The sequence below is a fragment of the Cyprinodon variegatus genome, unplaced genomic scaffold, assembly GCF_000732505.1.
Source record: "Cyprinodon variegatus isolate N-32 unplaced genomic scaffold, C_variegatus-1.0 Scaffold972, whole genome shotgun sequence".
NCBI classification, from domain to species: domain Eukaryota; kingdom Metazoa; phylum Chordata; class Actinopteri; order Cyprinodontiformes; family Cyprinodontidae; genus Cyprinodon; species Cyprinodon variegatus.
Genome location: NW_015151425.1, coordinates 293,651 through 304,806, shown reverse-complemented (window position 1 = coordinate 304,806; position 11,156 = coordinate 293,651). Strand labels below are relative to the sequence as shown.

Below are 11,156 nucleotides of genomic sequence, written 5' to 3'. Positions count from 1 at the left end.
AAAATTTTGGTGTCGATCATTCGATTTCATCCTGGACACTACAGAAAATGGGCTAAAAGTGTTAAAAACCGGAATTTTCCTTTAAAGAAAATTTTTTTTTAAATGAAATTCAACCAGGTAAAACTAAAACTTTTCCTCCTTAGGAGTTCTGGATGGAGAATAGTGACAGACTAAAATTTTTTTTAATCTAAAATGCAAAATGTTTATATATATATTTTTAAATTTTATATACTTACTGCTTTAAGTGGTTTGCTCTGTCAGCTAAAGGCATGTTTTAGAGTCTTTCTACTCCAATTAATGATTAATCGATTACTAAATTTGTTGACATTACTTCAATAATCAATGAATCACGATTATTTCCGATTAATCTAATTAATTACTTCAACCCTAGATAAAATACATAAAATGGATTACACAGAGAAACTACAGCCCAGATGTACAACTTGTTTGCTAAGGTTAATATTTTTAATGCTTAGTGTTAGTTCCTCTTCTAGTTCCTGTGCACATGTAAATTAAATACATTTATTTGCCATCCCTTGAATGTATTATTTTCCTTTGTTTCATGATACAGAGAGAGCATATAAAAAATAAGAGTGTGTTTTTACCTCTGTTTACCAGGGCGCCAACTTTTCACCAAACCTTGGAGTGAGATTTTGAAAGAATTTAAACATGCAGCCCTTGTCAGGGTTAGATGAGGATAGGTGGAGCTGTAGGTTGTAGGTTTTCAGAGGATTTAACTGAAACAAAGATGTCAAATATTGAATTTTTATAGCACAGTAAATGTTACTGAATAACAATAAGTGATCTGTAGTTATGTGCAAAATTTTTCACACAATTTACATTATTTTCTATATTCTGGTGATTTTCAGAGAATAGAAGTGAAGAAGTATGGGTGCTACAAAAATACTTGCATCTTAAATATACTGTAAACAAAGAATTTCAAATCTATGTTAATTATTCTAAGCAGTTAAAGTAACATAAGCAGTAGGGAACTAATAATTTATTATTGGGTTTCTAAAACTAATACAAAACCACTGAAATCGAATCCTGTGCAAACTACACTGTGTATGAATTTATGTGTATTTTTATTTTTTTTTAAAACAATTGATAAAACAGCTAAACAATTCAGACCTTCAAGGAGGCTGTAGATTCAATAAAATCTTACCATGACACAAGACATAATTTCTATGGATGTTTTATTATGGTATATGTGATGTAAATTAAGTTTTTAAACATATTCAGTGGACCAAAATAAGGATAAGATAAGTAATAATAAAATTAGAACATCCCTCTGGTTCCTCTTATATCAATCCTGGATAACTGAGTTGTTCTGCACATCCTCTCTGAATGTGGTTGGGCTTTTCTTGGGTGGCTGATCTTTTGAAAAAATAAAATGCAATGATTCATTTTCTTTTTGTGGACCTCCTGTGGTTTTGTGAGGCAAACCTGAAAGTTTTAAAAAATTTGTTTAGTTTATTGTTGGTTTAATTAGTCCTAAAATCCAACGGAAGATTATTAAACTAAACAGAGCAATAATGATTTAACTTGTGAGCAAAACATGGACTACCTATACTTTGTAATAAATACAGAAATAAAGCACAAACATACTCAGTTTTGCTCCCGCTGTATTTTTAAATACGCAGTAGAGGTATTAAAACGTAGTAGAGGACATGTACCGGTATATAAAACCCGCGCCCTATAGTCCGGTGTGCCTTATGTGTGTGTTAAATACAGAAATGGCACACATAACTGAGACTGCGCCTTTTAGTACAGTGCACCTTATGGTCGGGTAAATCAGGAGGATAAACTAGAGCAAACAAGGGGTAGAGCTCCTTAAAAAAAAGCACTAGGTATAGAGAAAAAAACCTTTTGATTTGATCCTACATTTACAAAGTGAATTATCTTATTCCAGATAAAATATGATGAAATTAAAATAACAAACCTCGTCATAAATGCTCAGAAAACCCGGTATTGTTTCAATATCTGGCTCAGGTCCTTCAGCTCGCTGCTCTCAGCACAGTAATTAGGTGGGCTGGTGCAAAAATACGGACTGGATATGAACCTGGCATGTCATTATGTGTTAGCACTAAGGTTCTGTTGAAAATGAGGACTTTATTTCTTTCACCGAGGTATTCTTATATATAGATAAGTGGAATGGATTTAAGTTTTAATGTCCTTCATTTTTTCAGGGTGAAAAATTGGGGATATGGAGTGAAAGCGTGTGAAGACACTGAGAGGCGTGAGTCTCACACCCAATGGGTGAGAGTTGAACGCCCTGGTTTGCCTCTGCACAATTCTATATCTTCAAAAGAAAATCCAGGATAAATCCACATATAACAGACATATTTAGACTATATGTGGTTAAATAGGCACATATTTACCTTCTGTCTTAGTTAATAAGTTCAAATGCAACCCTTTTCAAAGTGAAAAAAGTCCTAATTTGACATTTATCAGAGACGTTGATGCTTAAACATTGATAAACAGCATCTAGTGTGTGTAGTGCTTATAGAATTCATATAAATGTAGCAAGAAATGCTGCTTTTCTCTTTAAACAAACTTTGCTCTGATGCTCACATCAAGCATAAAAAGAAGAGCATGGATATTGCATAGGACCAATGAAATCAGACCAATGAAACTTAAAATTGTCCCTACCAAAGTTGAAACCCACACCTTTGATTGAAGGGATCAACTTCATGTGATTTTTCATTTTTTCGGTCCACCGTAACCTGTAGATTTACAATGAAAATTGAAGGGGAGAATTTCACTAATGTTTCAGAAAAATAACATCCTTTAATCTTTTTTTTCCAGTCATGCCTTGGATTGATTTTAATGTGTTACAACTTCTTTCTCAAACGCTATCACCCCACTTTTTTTTTTTTTTTTAACAGATTTCCTGTTCAGTCTAGATTCAACCAGTTAATTTTGACCAGTTTAAGTATTATCATTTTTATTTCAATGAGATATTTACATTTAACAGAAAACCAGGCTAAATTAAATCCTTTTATCCAGTTATTATTCTGTTACCAGGATCAACCATCATGGTAACGTGACATATTTTTCTACAGTGTTCACGCATGAGCAACCCACCACTGCAATAAAAGATGGTTTTCTCTTTATGGGAGGGGCACCTATATCATAAAAAAAAAAAATCTCTTATATCTCAGTTATTGATGTCAGTTAAAGGTTACATATGTCCAGCAAGAAAAAATGTTTCAGAATTTGTTGTCTTATTTGTGTTGGACTTTCTGTAGGATTTAGGACAAAACAATAAATCAGTTGCATGATTCAGACCTGAGCTTCTTTTCCCTCGAAACATCCATCAGGTCATACAAAGACTGATCCGCTGGATTCAGACCAACCAAGGTTATGTGAGGCTAAGCCACTGATGCGGACATTGTGCCAAATTACCCAACAAAGTAACATCTCTTTTTCTCCTTTTTCAAAAAGGAGTAAAACAGTCAGCAACCTTGGGAAAAGAAAGGGTGGCATTCTGGAAAATCTCACATGGTCATTAATGACAATTCAAACTGAGTGCAGAAAAAAAGTTTTACAGGGTTTATACAGGAATGAGGAACTCTAATTTAATGCTTTTTAATGCTCTTTAATGCTCTTAGAAACAATTATAATGCCATAAACCAGTACCTATGACTCTCATACACACACACACACATATATATATATATATATATTTATATTTATATAAAACATGGCACAATCCATTGTCATTTTTACCACCGATAGGCTGCAGCAATGTCCCGAATTCCTTGTTTCCCAGCCACTTTTGTTGAAATTTGCATTTTCCCATTCTCCAGCTTTTTCTCCGCCTCGAGCTTCTTTTCCGAAAATACAGCTTTGAGATGAACCGGATGCAGTTCTGCATAAACATGCGGAACCAGTTATATCTCATATGATATATCTGACAAAATTGCTTTTGTTAATTAAAGCGTTTTAAATGCCACTATAATCACATTTAATTAATTTTAATGCCAATGAAGGCCTTAATTTAAAAATAATAATTTAATGACCTTTAATGATTTTTAATGACCGGCGGAAAAGGCAGACATGGTCGAACCCTAATTCAAAAGCGGCATGTTTCCTGTTCCCATTTGCTTCATTTCTTAGACAAAAAAAAAACATAAAAAGATTAAAAGCCTCCCTTTCTTCCCACTGGATTAAAGACATAACAAGATTTAAAATCACACATGCAGAAAGACATTACATTTGACCTCCTGCCAGGTCAAATGTAAATCCCTAAATCCTGCATAGATGTGCAGACATAGAAAAGACATTCTTTTTGAACCATGAACATTCACACAAACTGAAATGTGTGTGAAGGTGGGTCTCTATCCCAGACAAGCTCTTGGAGGAAGGGGGGGGGGACTAATCTCATGCCTGTGGCTGTGACGTTATCAGGATTAAGCGGGGAATGTTTTTTTCTCAAACTAATTCAAAGTACAGAAGATATTCTTGTCTTTCCTTGACAGACGAATGACTTTGATTTCTTTTCAGAGATTTCTTTAAGTCTAATTTAATGATTATATGAACTGCAGCATACTTTATAAATCATGTGCTGAACTACCAAAACGCCGCAACTACACAAATTTTAATCAGTTTAAGTGTTAAACAGAAACGGTAAAGAGATTTAATATAAACAGTGATGGGAAAAAAAAGAAAAGAGGAAGGTAAATAAATTACAGAGGCTAAATTTATGGTTTGTGGTCTAAAATCAATGACGGGAACTTTTTGTGCTGGAAAATAATAACTCCCAAAAACTTGGAAAGGTTTGTTCCTGAGAAGAAATGTATTTTTCAAGAAGAAACTTTCTAGACTTGTGTTATATGTCAGGTTAAGGGTTAGGTCCGCCCTTAAACTTAAAGTTTTTTCTACTTTATATTCATTTACAGCTTCTAAATTACACAAAGATTCTACTTGCACATATTCAATTTTCTAACTGACAAAGAATAGAAGGTAAGGTAGGTCTTTTGCTCGCAATAAGTAAGATTAAATGTCATGTTCTTTGATTCGTGCAAATCCCCACCTAGAAGATGATAGCTGCTTCTAAGCATTTATTCACACCTGGATTCCACTTAGAGGACCAATAAGTTATCTGCTTTATTCTCCCATTTATTTATCGGGAATAAGGAAACATGTTTCTTTACAATTGATCTGGAAGCAAGTAAAAACTGGCCTCATGGGCAGATCACTGTTTCAAAGTCATATTCTGTCCTTCTTTATGGTCCTGCAGCACATGCATTCCGCTGTTTCACCACGTTTTCTACTGATTATCCATTATTTACAGCCCTTCTCTGTCTTTTCTTTTCTTTTTTTCTTGTACTATTTATCACTTCTTTTCCTTTTTTTCTAATTTGACTTTACATTGAGTCTTACTTGAAGATTTCAAACATTTACCAGTTCAATCTGAAAAACTCAGATGAAGAGAAAAGACAATTAGAAGAATTTTATTGATACAATTACTTGGTCTTTGGCACTAAGACCTTGGCAGGAAACATAGCGCTGAATTTTGATAGATAATCAAGAACAGGAGTAAAGAATAGGGCTGTTTCCCCCCCAGGCCTGAAACTGGTGGTGGAGTGGAGATAAATGAAGTTGGTCAGTCTGTAGACTGCTGGTCAGTGAGACGGTCTGCTGAGCTTTATGAGTGGACTGTGCGAGCTGATACTAGAGCTTCACTCAGGCACCTGGAAGATGGGAGTCCAGTTGGATAACCAGGTTGAGAGAACCTGTCCATGATGAGCAAGATTGGAGCGACAGTGGAGAGGAAAAACTCCCCATTTGGAAGAAACCTCTGGCAGAACCAGGCTCAACATGGCGGTCTTTTGCCGGACCGGTTGAATTGAGACGCAGAATGCAGTAAGAGTCTGGGAGGAATGAAACTCTGATAAAGCTTTAGAGGAGCAGCTGGAGGTGAGTTGAAACAGGGTCATCTGAATGAAGTCACACATAGCATCTGCCAACTGCACAATAGGTAGCAGACGAGTTGTGGATCGGATGCCTTTTAAGATGAACTTTGGATGCTGATTGGCTTTCGTTGAGGAGTGCTTCAACGCTGACTGGCTGTGGTGCAGGTAGATGAAGGCGAGTAATCAGTTTATTTAGTTGAAAAACCGCCTAGGCTTTATTTAATATTTAATTGAGCTTTATTGATCTCACATTGGAGAAATGTATATCTGCATTTGGACCACCCTCTTGGGGAGCACTTGGTTGCCGTCTTGGGACACCCGGGGAGCAATTGGGGGTTAAGGGTCTTGCTCAGAGAGGCACAGGTGGGTTGAGCCAAGCTAAACCACAGCCTTCATAAAGAGAGACGTGCCAATCAGATGTGATTGGAAGGCAGAAAGCTAAACTGAATAAACATTAAAGAGGAAGTGAGGTTTGGAATACCTCAGTATGAAACTAAACAGATGATAAACTAAAACCCACATCAACTCAAAACAAATCCTCTTTACATTAAAAACAATAATTACTTAAAACCAAACCTACAGGACACAGGACTTACCTCCAACTCACAGCATTATTTATTTTTTTCCCCAGCTTTTTTTGTCATTACACTGTCACAAGTACAGAGCAATGGGAACTCTCTGTATTTAACCAGTCCCCTGGGGAGCAGGTGGCTGCCATTGTACAGCGCAGTGTGGAGTTAAGGGTCTTGCTCTAGGACCCAGAGTGGCAGACTGTGGGAGTGGGGCTCAAATTTAGAACCTAACCACTAGGCTGCCACTCCCCCTATCTAACAGTGCAGCATGTGGAGATAAACTGGTGTTGATAAAAGCATCAAATACATGATCTAAATGCAATTACTGTGAGGCTACTTCAAGAGGAGAGGACCTGTGGTGTATAAAGGTGTGATACTTGTAGCCCGTTACAGAGCTTACAGAGCTTATCCTTCATCAACCCACTGTAGCTGTATTCTGTTCGCCTTTCTTCTGCTCTCCCAGTTGTTTGAATGCTTTGACTGAGTTATTGAACCTCATCCATCTCTAATGCATCCAGCTCCTTTAGCGCTACTGTACCACTTGTTTTCTAATCATTCATAAACAGACATTTATGTTTTGCTTTTACACACATCAAGATCTCTCTTGACTATACATTCACCTCTCAAGATCTTCTTCCTTGTGTTCCTCTTCTATCACTACCACTCAAAATGTTGACTAATCCTACCAATAAGTATTTGCGACTCTTCTAAACAAATTATGTCTCAGTTAAAAAAAGAAAAAGTTTCAGATTTTGAATGAAGCACTGAATTAGTTGTTTTCCCGCACTGGAGGATTTTGTGCAGTAATAATTTTTACGGCAAATCAAAAAAGTACGGAACAGAACCTTTAAAGTGGTCTGAAGATTACTAGATGCACTCTCCCAGTAGAGGGACAGAAGTTCTTCAATCAGACTCGTTTGGCAGAGAGCAGCTGCTTGATTACATGTTTGTTTTTGTCTCCTGTCCACTATTCGTTGTAGTTTTAGAGTCTGTTTACTCGCTACCATTTGGTTCTGATGAGATGGTGTGCAGCAAGCTTTTCTTTAAGCTTTGCTGTATCAAAAGAGGATCCTTCTTAAGACCTTACCCAAAGCAAATTCCCAGTTGTTGGTTGTAAAATTGATAATAACATGATCTATAAAAGTTTATGTTCTGAGATCAGTTGAAAAATTTTGCCCACAAAGTGTAGTTTCCTGTAAGTTATTCAAAATAAACCAATAACCTTTATTTCAATAATTAGACATCTGTCTCAGAATGCACATAAGAAACACCACAAGTATCAGCAGGGGACACCCTTAAATTATAAAACACCATCATAAGAAAAACCCAACATATTGAATATTAATTGGCATTTTAATTATTTGGATAAAAGTTTAAAGCATTTTTAGGAGATCTATAAACATGTAAATTGAAATGTAGTATTTAAATGCAGCTTGTGCCGAACCTACTGCCAAAGATGTCGGGTCAGTTGCATTTATATGACACCTTAGTGCTGAAGTAATGCTTTTGTCACTTTGGCCAGCATGTAGTATTGTCGTTCTGAGTGTAAACTTAATTTTTCATATTATATTCTCTTAAAAAGAAAGTTTATTCCAGTTTTATTTATGAGATAGGTAGGATTTTGATAGTGATACAACTCATGTATCATGCCTAAGCTTTTGTAGTGAGATATTTGTCCAGCTCATCTCCACTGAGATCAGGACTCAGTTTCTCTACACTACACTCATTCATCTGCACCTGGATCTTGCTTCACCAGCTAGGACAATGGCATAAACATAAGTTTGAAGATTCAGAGGAGAGATTGATAAAATGAGAGTGTGGAGGAATTATTCAGAGCAACTTGTTTGAAGGACTGGTAGGAGGAGACTCTGTATGGGGTTGCACACTCCAGGAAATGACCACACTAAGGATATATTTCGGACCCCCCTCTTAGAACTTGCAACAAGAACAAAGAATTGTTCACAGTCACACTGGAACATAAGTACCATCCCCAAACTGGTCCTTTAGATATGGCATTATGGCATCCCCAACCTCGGTCCTTGAGAACTGCTGTCCTGCAGGTTTTAGAGGTTTCCTTGCTCCAGCACAGCTTATTTTAATTGAAAGCTGATTAACAGGCTTTTGGTCTACTGCAATCATGATAATCAGCCGTGCTAAAGCAGGGAAACCTCTAAAACCTGCAGGACAGCGGTCCTTGAGGACCGACTTTGGGGATGCCTGCATCAGATAACCAGATACTCTGGATACCAATATTGTTGTGTTTTAGATAGTTGGATTCAACACTTTGCTTTGCACTCAATGATGGAAGTATCAGGTCGGCCATTAAAACCAATGCATCTTCAACTATCTGTCTTTTTACGTTACAGGGGACTGGTCCCCAGTCAATAGACAAGAGGCAGAGTACACTCAAGAAAGGTCTAGTTCATCACAGGACACAGACCCATGCACCAGACACACACCTAAGGGTAAAAACAGCAGCTAACCTGAAAGTGGAGGGATCCGGAGTACCCTGAGAGAACCCACGCAGGCAGAGAAAGAACACTGTGCAAAACTGCTCTGTCATGCAGCCTCCCAACTGAAACCAAATCGAGACAACTCTCTATGGTCTCTCTATTGTCATATGAAGTTCGTCATTGAGATCTACAGCCATTTCCTTTGGGCCTTTTTTGCCTCAGCATTTGCAGACTCCAATCAGTGATTTGACATGGCCTCCCACTTAGTAACTATGCTATAGGTTGCTTATACCACCAACAACTAACTGTAAAACATTAAGAATTTCAAAACTGGACTTATTATTGTCCTACAACTGTAACACACTAGAATTCACTGACCTCCTGAAAGTAACATATTCTTTGACAAATGATTGTAGAAGCAGGCTTAGCTGCTGGCTGCTACAAACCAGTGGATATGAGACTAACCAGGATGCCTAGAGTTAAAAAATAAAATAGAGGCATGACCCAATACTCTTGCTGATCTAGTAAATCTATTAGAAATTATATTCTCCTAACAAGCAATGTGGCACTTTCTAATTTAAACCTTCTATTCTGTCTGGCAATAATCTCCTTTAAATCACTTCATCAAAGTGCAATCTCTCTGGTGAGTCACATTTAGGAACACAGTTAGAGCTGGACTGGGACAGAAGAGGGGAGGAAACATTTGTAGACATTCACTAAATCTCTTTGTAGTTGTGTAATAGTGCCAGCAGGAGATTAATGGGCGAGACCTACCCAAATGCAATCTAGTTCTTTATCCCACAACCTTGTAACACAAAGAACTGTACTGTCTGCAGGGCAGTCAGTAATGCCTACCGAAGTTGATGCCAACAACATAAGTAGGGCATAATGACTCAAGTCAAACTATGCAACAGAAAGTAGATAAATGTCCCTAAATGTCAGGTTTATAGTTCTTCAAGTAATAGAAACAATCACTAAAATACCTCTGGGGAACAAAAAAGTTATTAGAACATTTTCAGACACTAGAATAAGTTAATAACGCAAACATTGTACGACAATCTCACGCATGTTTAACTCACTAGTTTTCTGATGTTGTCATACTACAAGATTCTAGTATTGCGACTTTATGCAGAATTTTGAGTTACCCAATGTTACCTACCCACTAACCAATGTTAGTGGGTAGATTATTTTGGGCAACAAGTGAGCAGATGTTTCAGTCCAACAGATGATCTGTTGTAGCGCAAACCATTGCATGTTACTGCTAGCTCTGATTGAAAGGTGACCGGTTCTTGTGTATGGGGCTGGCCATGCTGACCTTCTTTAATTGCCAAAAGTGTCAACAATGGGTATGTGAGGATCAGAACTGAACCACGGGACAACAGCACTATCTGGCTGGATCAGATTAAACACATTTTCTTTTACATCAGAGTGGTAGAGATTCTGAATATTTGCTGAGAGAAAGGATTATTCTTATGGGATGAGGACAAGCTGTTTGTAGGATGACTTGTTTGGAAACTTTTGGTTTTGCCATATATGTGGATTTTACACTTACAATCTACCTAAGCAATGTGGCACACGATTTAGTTTTCTCTACATTCTTTTATACTTCTTTTATGCTTTGTCAGCTGCCAACTTTTTAGGTAACATCAAGTTATTTAAACAGAGGAAACAAACAAAATGAATGAATAGATTTTATATATAGAAGAACAGAATGTAAGGGTGTACAGTATGTGAGGTTAGGAATTTTGTTGCAGAGACCCAGGTGAGTTTGAGGCTCCACCCATACACAGCACTACAAACCTCCAGCAGTTAAAGAATTGACTCTCAGATCACTTAAAGGGATTGGTCTTAAGACATTCAGAAACCTTTCAAAAGCCCCAGCTGCAACCAAAAAATGCTGTAAAGCAGAGTGTTCCTTTCATGCTGTTGAACTGAACTTGGTAATCACTGCGTTTCATGGGTGTTCCAACTCAATGTGTCTATTTGCTTTATTAGTTTCAGAAACAACTTCAATGCTGTCAACTTTCTCAGAGGAAACGTCAATTCAGCCAACCTTACAGAAAGGTCGCCTCTGCTGCGATTCTCCCAAGATGACAGGTGAGCAGTACCTTACTTAAAACCCTTCATAATATATATATATATATATATATATATATATATATATATATATATATATATATATATATATATATATATATATATATATATAT

At 36.9% G+C, this 11,156-nt stretch overlaps 1 protein-coding gene across 1 annotated transcript in view; it reads left to right on the top strand.

Moving 5' to 3' along the window:
- The first annotated feature begins 10,944 nt into the window (after nucleotides 1–10,944).
- The window catches only part of oca2 (oculocutaneous albinism II), a 57,371-nt gene continuing 57,159 nt past the window's right edge, over nucleotides 10,945–11,156 (top strand). Inside the window, exon 1 of the mRNA XM_015398917.1 lies at nucleotides 10,945–11,043. The gene's annotated coding sequence lies outside the window, so the exon portion shown is untranslated. The remainder of the gene's footprint in view (nucleotides 11,044–11,156) is intronic.